Below are 9,170 nucleotides of genomic sequence, written 5' to 3'. Positions count from 1 at the left end.
CAACAGCAATTCTGGTACATAATTCAGATCTGTGGTTGCATTTATTTTCCATGCACACAAGGTAAGTCCCAGAGAACTTTACAGCATTACCAAAAATGTCACTGCCTTGCATCAGCCTAAGTAGTCAACTCAATGTGGTTTGTGTGTGTGCATGATGATTATATCTTATATTTTCCGTTTAAGTTATTGAAGTCATGATTACTGGGGGGAAAAAAAAAAAAAAAATGCTTTGGATTATTCCACTCCACTATGTGAAAACCATGATTGATGACATGGCTCCAAGGAATAAGCCTCAATGACATCTGCAGCACAGCTATGAGGTTACTAATAACCACAACCTGTGAATTGAGAAAGAAGCCCTTAAAAATGACTGCTGACAAACACAATAAAGAGATTTATGGATTGCCTACTTCAAGGGTGCCCATCCCTTGTGGAGTGAATGGCTTGTCTCATTCATTATGTTACCGTGATTACTGTGACATGAAAATGGTATTCTGCTTTTTTTTTTTTTTTCTCTTTCTTTTTAAGTCTATACTGAGTGAATATCAGGTACTCCCTTCCAGGGAAAATCATAAATATGAATCATGTAGACACAGAACATTCAGAGGTTTAAGCCCTTCATTCCCTTAATGTTTCAGGAAAACAGGATGTCTTTAGATCCCAACAAAAGGGATATCAGCTTATCAACAGCAGATTTTAGCAAGCCTATTATATGGCTATAAAGTCAAAGCCACTTTTAAATCCAATTATCTGCATTTTTACTGCCTTTATTCCTGCCAAGTTTTATACTAAATCATTGAGGGCTGATATCTCTAGTGTTAAATATCCTCAAACACTTCTCTTTGCACAGTGGCCAAGGTCTTCTCTCAAGTGTGTTGTTATGAAATACAGTCAGGAATAGACTACAAGACCCTGGACTACATACAGACAAGGACAGAAGGGTAGTGCCTGTGCCACACAGGAAAGAATAAATATATTAAGGATAGAAAAGGCACAGTGGATCAAATATTTTAAAAGGAAGAAGTCCAGTTCACAGTCAAGGGTTATTCTCAGAACTACACAGGCCGTGTAACTGAGACACCAGCACTGGCAGAACATCTTGCAGTCACCCCCAGCACCGACACTGTGACCTCCTGTTTGAATCTGGTGGAGAGCCATAGAGCTGTGAAAACTAAAACTCAAAATAGATAAGTTTCTTACACAAGTCAAGGCTTCTCCAGTAATATCTCACTATCCAGTGAAGATGACAGGGAGACAATTGTTGAACCTGAACATCTAGCAATTCCTAAGGGATCTTCAACTGACACCAAACGGAAAAGGACCTTGCCCACCTCTGAAGACCTTTTCTGTCTGTGTTCCTGGGCCAAGACAGAAGGTGTATAGAGGGAATAATAATGGAAAAGTGCTGTGTTCCTAATTTATGTGAAACCAGCAACCTTCAATACTACTGAAACACTAGGGATTTCAAGTGGCCAACTGACACATTGTAAGTCTCAGTTAATAAGTGATCCTGTCAAGTCAGCCCGGCTCTCTGTCTACCTGGGGATTTTGCACTGCCACTCATTTGTGTAGCAGTGTGTACCTGCAGTGCTCTGTATACTGTATATAACATAAGTAGCATATACATATGCATACGTACATACAGCTCTGAATAAAGGGATGTGGGGCTGCTGGTTGGCAGTAGGCTCAGAATGAACCAGCAGTGTGCCCTAGTAGCCAAGAGGGCAAATCACATTTTAGGATGTGTTAGACATAGCACAGCCAGCCAGTGAAGAGAAGTGATTTTCCCACTGTTTTTAGCATTGCCACAGGTTAACCTGGAATATTGTGCACAGTTCTGGGCTCCACCAGATAAAAAGGATGTTAAGGTACTTGAAAGTGTCCAGAGGAGGGCAACAAAGCTGTCAAAAGCGCTGGGAGGCCTGTCCTGTGAGGGGAGGCTGAGGAAGCTGGGTTGTCCAGTCTGGACAGAAGGAGGCTGAGAGGTGGTCTCACTGCTCCCTGCAGCTCCCTGAGGAGGGGAGGCACAGAGGAAGGTGCCGGGCTCTGCTCCCTGGTCACTGATGGCAGGATGCCTGGGATTGGCACAGAGCTGAGCCAGGGAAGGTTCAGACTGGGCTTTAGGAAACATTTCTTTACCATGACGGTGGTCAAACACTGCAACAGGCTTCACAGAGCCTGACATGGTACACGAGACATTTGGACAATAACACGCTCAGTAACATGCTTTAACTTTTGGTTAGCCCTGTAGCAGTCAGGCATTTGGACATGCTGATCTTTGAAGGTCCCTTCCTATTGACCTACTCTAGTCTAGTCTAGATTTTCTATATAGCATACATATGTATACAACATCCATAACTGTACAACCTATGTGTTATTTGGCTGAAGAGGTTGTTTGCCTTAGCAGAGTCAGTATGTGTGGCCAGAATACAAGAAGGAAATACCTTCATATGCATATTTAAGCTAAAGAAGCTTATTCAGTTTTCATTTGCAAACACTGGTATCCTTCCTCTGGATTCTCCCTTTAGTTCCTGATGTTTGTTTTCCCAACTTCTGTCTAAAGATCATTTAGAGAGCATTTGTGAGTCAAACAATAGTCTACTTAGTTGCTAATCATCAAAAAGATATCAAAGGGTTACAGAGAAGGTTCAAATATGTATCTGAACTGGTTGCAGAAAAAGAAATCTCAAGCTGCAAGGCAGTCATAATGGAATGAAATAATTGAATTTCAACCTACCTCCCAGTGAGAGAGCTTGTAGATGTAAAATGTGACAAAATCATAAAAAATAAACTGCAAGCAACTGGAAGATGATGGTCTGCACTGTGGAAAGATGAGGAAATTAATATGTCTGGTGTACCCTGTGAAAAGATGGGTCTCACCTTGGGCTTTATTTTCAGAGCCTTCTTGTTGATGTAGACTGATTTGGGTCCATACCAGACTTTTCTTTTAGTGCCAGAGCCAATTAAGTGTGACTGTCTGTACTAAAAGTGATGAATGGGCAACACTGATATTTTACATTACTCAAAAGTCTGTGATTTTATTCATTTTGTGGGCCAGTATGGAGTCATTCCAACTGTAAGTATTTTCACAATAAATGCATATTTTCTTCATCAGCATCTACATAGCAGCCATTGTACTGTAGTTTCATAAACATTCTGTGGAAAAAAAAAAAATAGAGAAACTGCTAACCAAATTTACCTCACAAACTGATCACTCAGATATAAAGCAAAAGTAAATGAGTAATTGATCAGCCATTAAAAACAGGTTCACTGCTTAGAATATTATTATATCAGCATATGCCTACTGCACAAGTCAAAAGCTACCATGCACTTCCCTTCCTGCATTCATGGACCCAATGTCTCCAGTGTGTTTAGCAGTGCCAGCAGAAAATAACACCATTACTGCATTGCTCATCTCCACCTATCAGTGGCAGCTTGCGAGGTCCAACTCTATAGGTAGAAAGCCAAGCACATCTTAATCCATTACATATAAATTCATGAGTTGGTACTAACCCTGTTGGTGGACTTTTTAAACTGATGCTGCAGATTCTTCTAGGAGCTGACCAGGCTGTGACCATACCCTGTGCTCCCAGAACAGTGCCCTCCAGCGGAAGGGGGGTAACAAGCAAAGAGAGTGGAGAGAGGAGATAACGACTTGAGCAGACACCCCACTTTGCATAGGAAAATTCTGCCCACAGAGAGTGCCTGCTATCCCAACACTGCCACCAGTATTTGCATCTATATATTCCCCTATTTTTCTAAATAATAATAATAATATATCATTTATTCCTAAAACAATGCAGGTGTGCATACTTTCAGATGACAACTGATTGGCATACACAGAATCTTTTAAATTTAAAAGATCGTGAGCCTACAATAAAATTAGCATTTATCATATCAAGCATCTGAAAGAGCTGTTGTGATCACCTAAAGTCTTTATTTACTGAAACAGAACTCATGGCCATTTTGAAAATCATCCTAATGTACTCAAAACTGAAGCCATTACATCCAGGGAAGCAATAATAGTGGTAATAGTAGTAGAAATAGTAACAGCAACAACTATAAATATAATTGTCATTGTAGTTAGTCATAGTCAGAGTAATAACCTGTTACAAAATACAAAGTTAGGCCAGATATATATAATGTGGGTTTGGAGGTTTTTGACTTTTTTATTTTGCATTTTGTTTGCAACTGTCTATATAATTTCTATTCTGATCTTGACAGAAAAAAAAGGCATCAGATTCTTGAAGCATATTTTACTGCTGAGATCACCTAGAGCTCCTAAAATAAAAGTTTTAAATTGCTGTTGTTCTCATACTGCTTTCCATATGAATTCCCAATAGTAAGGTAGTAACTTTCTCCTCTTCACCAGCCAGCATTAGCTGATTCACAGATAGAAGCAGAGAGCTTTTTTCAGTGGGATAATTACATAATCCTGTTCATTTGTATCCATTTTCATTAACAGAATACAAAAGAGCTCAGTGGAAAACTGGGTCTCCTGAGTTACTATTCACTCTTCTGGCAGATCATACTCCCCATCTGAAAGCCAAATTATTTTAATTTTAGACAAGGCAATAAAGAAGGGGGGAAATTAGAATGGTTTCAAATACCTGCTTTTAATAAATTTATTTTTTAATAAAGTTAAAGAGAACTTTGAAGTTGTAGTCAATTGAGCCTACTAAGACCTGTCATTCATTAGCCACAGATTTACTTGAGGTCCTGACAGAGCTGTAGACCCCTCATCTGGTTAATCATGCCCAGCGTAGTTAATCCTAGTTATGTGATCTGGGAGTGGACTCCGTTCATGAATCTATCATCTGTCTTAAAGCCACTGCATCACAGGAACACACAGGCTGGGAAGGACCTCATGAAGTCTCTATTCCAGCCCTTTGCTCAAACCATGGTCAGCTCTGGGGTCAGAGCTGGGTGTTCTTTGGGTCATTAAGTCCTTCAAGGATGGAGATGGAACAATCTCCCTTGACAGCCCTTTCCACTTCATGGCAGTCCTCAGGATGAAAAAGCTATTCTTTACATCCATCCAAACCTCTCCTGTTTTAGCTTATGCTTCTTTGTACTCCCATCATGCATCACTGAGAAGAGCCTGGCTTCTTCTCCTTCATAACCTCATAGGGACCTTCATAGGGACTAGGCTGCCAGTAGTCCCCCCACCAAAGCCTGAGGGTGATCAAGACCAGCTTCCTCTGCCTCTCCTCACAGACCAAACGCTCCAGCCCCAGCCATCTTGGTGCCCCTTTGTTGAACCCTTTTACTGAAGGATGCAAAACCACACACAGCACTCCAGATCATAGAATGGCTCGGGTTGGAAGGAAACTCCAGCATGAACCCGCCTACCATAGTCAGGGACACCACCCACTAGATCAGGTTGCTCAGGCCCTCATCTAACCTGGCCTTAAACAACTCCAAGGATAGGGCATCCACAGATTTTCTGGGCAACCTGTTCCAGTGCCTCACCACCCTCTGAGTGAAGAATTTCCTCCTAATCTCTAACCTGAATCTCCCCTCTTTTAGTTTAAAAACCCCTTGTCTTGTTATTATCTGACTGAGCGAATAGTTGCTCTCCATCTTTTTTATAAGTCCTTTTTATGTACTGAAAGGCTGCAATGAGGTCACCCCAGAGCATTCTCTACTGTAGGCTGAACAGCCCCAGCTCTCTCAGCCTTTCTTCACAGGAGAGGTGCTCCAGCCCTCTGATCAACTTCGTGGCCCTCACCTCCCTTGCCCTGCTGGGTGCACTCCTGCTAATATCAGCATGCAGCTGGCCATCTTTGCCACAGGGAGGTACTCTTTTTGCAGGTTACAGGGGCTCTGCCCAGCACACCATGCAGACCAGACCCACACTAACTCCAAACTAGCCTGCTCAGTTGTTCTGAAGGACAGAGCACACTATGAGCCTGTTTTGTTTGCCAAGGAAGATGCTAAGATGCAGAAGAAATTAGACAAAATGGATCTCCATGCTGTGGTAGCTAGATGATTTCTAGTACCTGCAATAGCTTGCTTAGAGTTAATTGGACAATATAGCATGAGATAATCGGCAGTGTGGCCATCTCCTTTTATGAGGAAAAAGAACTCGGTGTGACCATCTTAGCTGGAGTTGTGACAGTCTTTAGCCACTAAACACCAGGCTTAAAACAGCTACTAGAGACCTTTGAGTTAAAAACATAGACTCCAGAATAAAACTTAGCCATCTACTTGGGTTCTTGAACATCCATGCTTTCAGCAACAGCCTCCAACAGCCTCCTTGAACTGCCTCAGAGCATTAGTGCCTCAGGGGCACTGTCCCATTCAAAGCATAGTACCCAGCACATTGTACATCCTAGACAGAGACAGATATAAATGTTGGCTTCTTCTTGATACCATGACTGAGAGTTACAAGCTTCCAATGGTAGTTACTGCCTTTCTGTCCTCAGTAAAAATTTCATTTGTCCTGTATTATAAATGTCTTTTTTTTTTTCTCTCAAAAATATATGCAAAATCCTATAAAGATTATAAAGTAAAAGCTGTACATGTGTCAGGCTGAAATGTAAAATGAGAAGCCAGGCAGTCAATTTTTCTAAGACTCTTAAGAAAGTAAGTATTACAATAATGAAAAATGGTTCCGTATAAAGCCAGCTTTATTGGGGGAAGGAGGCAGGATGGGAGAAAGGAGAATATATGATCCAGAGCTGTGAAACAGTTGGATGGAACAGAAAGATTATCTTGCCAGTAAATATGCAGAGCAGATTCTCAAATACCTTTCTGATATGCCTTGCATTTTATTTGAAAAAATGTATGAGAGGCACTGCCTGTGTCATTATCTTGCAGGCGTACTGGTGGGTATGGTACATTAATGTTAAGTCATTTAGTCTATGTTCGCTTGGAGACAGGGCAATTTCGAATTTAGCACTGTAAAATCAGTCAGGTCTCATGGAGCTCCTCTAAGCTGTTCACGCATCTGAAGACCTGTCAGCCTGGGTCAGAGAAGTCAGTTTGGGCTGATATCCTGCATTCACTGTGTCTATTAATAGTTATTTAGGTGAATGATTATATCAGAGACAGAGATTCCTTCCTGGAAATACTCTCCAACATTCTTACAGCTGTTCTGTATGGATGCTGCCTCCAGACCATCGTGCTTAACTATTACAGAGTTATACTCCTAAGCCTAGTTAAAACATGTAATCCCAGGATGGATTTTAACACTTATTTTCCCTTGTGCTTCTCTGCCTTGTCCAGATCTTTTCAGCATTCTAAATTATTGTTTGTTTGTTTCTGTTTCTGTTTGTTTTCTTACATAATGAATAAAAGAGTAAACAACTGAAAAAATAACATATGTTTAAATGTGCCCTCATAGGGGGTAAACCCAGAGCAGTAAAATACTGCATCAACTCCCAACTTGGAGAGTATGGTGGAGTCCTGTCTCCCACATTCTGTACCCCTAAGCAAGGGGCAATCACTGTGTCTATACATCCTGTTAATAGGAGCAGAGGAGATGTTGCTGAGACCCCTGAACTGAACACTAAGATGTGCATCCTGCCTGACGCAGGAAGGGCACTGAGAAAGCTACCAAGGTGCAGGTATTGCAGCAGAGATGCAGTTGACAGTGTGGAAGGGTGTACATGGATATTGTGAGTATTGTGAAGGCCACAATGGCCAGTCTTATCAGGCTCTACAGATCAATCTCATCAGATCTATCTCATAGATCAATAGATCTATGTAGAGCCTGAGAAGATCAGTAGATCTATGTAGATCATCCTGTGTCAGTAAACAAAGAGAAACCAAAAATGCCCTTAGTTCTGTGCTCCCACCAGAGAACATGCCCACAGGAGCTGTCACACAGCAGATCTTTGACAACACACTTCCCATGTGCTAACCTGCACACCAGAGAGCACTCAGGAAGGATGGAGAACTGGGTGGGAACTCCTGAATGGCCACAGTGATTCTTAGCAGGAGCCTGGGTTAGCCCAACTACCACAGCCCTTCCCTTTGGCTGCCCCCACTGCGATGCTATCTATCCCTGAGTACATTCCAGCAAGGTCATCAACTCCCAAATGTTTGGCAGCCAGTCTCTCACCAACCCTGTGTTCCCCCATCTGGGTTTCACCTTGTGCCTGACCCTTATTCACTAAGAGGTGTGATAAAATCGACCCTATCTCATGTCTCAGGCTGGCAAGACAGTCTGGCGCAGGTTTGTTTCTCTATGAAGACAGTCCCCAACAATCACTATCCACTCTTTCTCCACATTTCCTTCCCTTCCTGACCACTTGCACACACCAAGGGACATACCTGGCAGATTTCCCAACAGTTTCACACTTGTGAATTATTGATCTGGCTTTGGCCGAGACATGTAAGCCATGTTCCCAACCACTTTTATATTATTCCTGTGTCAGTGTGCACAGATTTTAGAAACCTCAGGCTTATTGTAGCAAGGTTTATCCCCAAATACAACAGATTTCTTTCTCATGCACACACACACAAAAAAAATCAGTTGTCTGGCACAGCCTTAATCTTGATCCATAGCTTCCTGGAGAAAGGATAATACGTCACCCCGAGCTCTGAAACTATAAATATGCAATCCCAGTGATCAAATGGAGGCTGAATTCTTATCAAGCTCTTCTTGATGGACACCTTATACACATACTGACCTCCTTCAACTGCACACCAGCAGTTCCTCTTAGTTTGCTTTTCATGAAATTACATGGTTCAAAGAGCAGTGATTCATCATTGTTACCCCTATCAGCAGTCAAGGATTATATAAGACTAATATTCTAAACCATTTTTCTCAGAATGATACTTCATTCTGAAGTTCACCTAAATGTTTATCTCTGTTTTTACACTGTTAAAACCTGATCCAAAAGGAAATTATTTTTCCTTGTTTCTTTATTTTCTTTTCACCTAAAGGCTTGAAACAATTTTATTGTGAAGCACGTCTCCAGCCCAAGTCATCTGGCTAGTATGCCAGGACACTGCTAATATGCCCCACCCAAAAAAATTATATATGTAGCAGTGAACAGGAGATCTACCACTAGAAATAGCATAATCCTCTAACACCTCAAGGTCAAAAAGGTGTACAAGTACCACAAGCTTTCAGGCAGGTTTATCAGTTTTGTTTCATCAGAAATTATTTCATGCTGCTGCAATCTGTCATCAGGAAATGGCCTCTATAGATGCAATAT

Source organism: Anas platyrhynchos, chromosome 3 (assembly GCF_047663525.1).
Source record: "Anas platyrhynchos isolate ZD024472 breed Pekin duck chromosome 3, IASCAAS_PekinDuck_T2T, whole genome shotgun sequence".
Lineage (NCBI taxonomy): Eukaryota > Metazoa > Chordata > Aves > Anseriformes > Anatidae > Anas > Anas platyrhynchos.
The sequence above is the reverse complement of the archived record's forward strand: the minus strand, read 5'-3'. Positions refer to the sequence as shown.